General features: G+C 48.4%; 1 non-coding gene across 1 annotated transcript; it reads left to right on the forward strand.

The window, feature by feature from the left end:
* Window positions 1-679: 679 nt before the first annotated feature.
* Window positions 680-754, forward strand: Trnat-cgu (transfer RNA threonine (anticodon CGU)). The gene has a single exon. It is a non-coding gene; the product is annotated as a tRNA-Thr (tRNA).
* Window positions 755-1,250: the final 496 nt, after the last annotated feature.

Genomic DNA, 1,250 nt, shown 5'->3' on the forward strand with positions numbered 1-1,250 from the left:
CGGGACCTTTGCCTTTCGCGGGCAAGTGCTCTACCAACTGAGCTACCGAAGCACGACTCACGCCCGGTACTCACAGCTTTACTTCTGCCAGTACCTCGTCTCCTACCTTCCAAACTTTACAGAAGCTCTCCTGCGAAACTTGCAGAACTAGCACTCCTGAAAGAAAGGATATTGCGGAGACATGGCGTAGCCACAGCCTGGGGGATGTTTCCAGAATGAGATTTTCACTCTGCAGCGGAGTGTGTGCTGATATGAAACTTTCCTGGCAGATTAAAACTGTGTGCCCGACCGAGACTCGAACTCGGGACCTTTGCCTTTCGCGGGCAAGTGCTCTACCAACTGAGCTACCGAAGCACGATTCACGCCCGGTACTCACAGCTTTACTTCTGCCAGTACCTCGTCTCCTACCTTCCAAACTTTACAGAAGCTCTCCTGCGAAACTTGCAGAACTAGCACTCCTGAAAGAAAGGATATTGCGGAGACATGGCTTAGCCACAGCCTGGGGGATGTTTCCAGAATGAGATATTCACTCTGCAGCGGAGTGTGCGCTGATATGAAACTTTCCTGGCAGATTAAAACTGTGTGCCCGACCGAGACTCGAACTCGGGACCTTTGCCTTTTGGAAGGTAGGAGACGAGGTACTGGCAGAAGTAAAGCTGTGAGTACCAGGCGTGAGTCGTGCTTCGGTAGCTCAGTTGGTAGAGCACTTGCCCGCGTAAGGCAAAGGTCCCGAGTTCGAGTCTCGGTCGGGCACACAGTTTTAATCTGCCAGGAAAGTTTCATATTGAAAGATTGTCTCCAAAACAAGGCAATTAGTTCAGTTCTATTTGTTTTTCTTCCCAGAATTATCGACTCAGTTTTGTAATTTTTTTTAACTTCAGTTTCCAGATCCTTACAACTTTTTCAGAAACGAATTAAACAATAAAGGCGACTAACAGTTCTCTCATCTAACACCAGTTTTTATTTCAAACGATTGACACATCGAAAAGATTCCTTCCGAAGGTCGTGCAGTCAAAAAACGGACGGCCAGTCAGGCAAAGCCGTCGTTAGCATTGAGGCAATCATTCCAGCAAAGCACCTAGTTGAAGATACCCGCTGGTTAAAACACCGTGTCCTGCTGCGTTGAGAAGTCCGAAACTGCCTGCTACACTTCCTAGTCCGACAGGAACCGCTGACTCTTAAAGGTCTTTGTTAGGAGACTGAAGGCATGGTAATCGGATGGGCAAAGATGAGGATGATAGGGCAGACGC

This window comes from Schistocerca nitens, chromosome 10 (genome assembly GCF_023898315.1).
Source record: "Schistocerca nitens isolate TAMUIC-IGC-003100 chromosome 10, iqSchNite1.1, whole genome shotgun sequence".
In the NCBI taxonomy this organism is placed as follows: Eukaryota; Metazoa; Arthropoda; class Insecta; order Orthoptera; family Acrididae; genus Schistocerca; species Schistocerca nitens.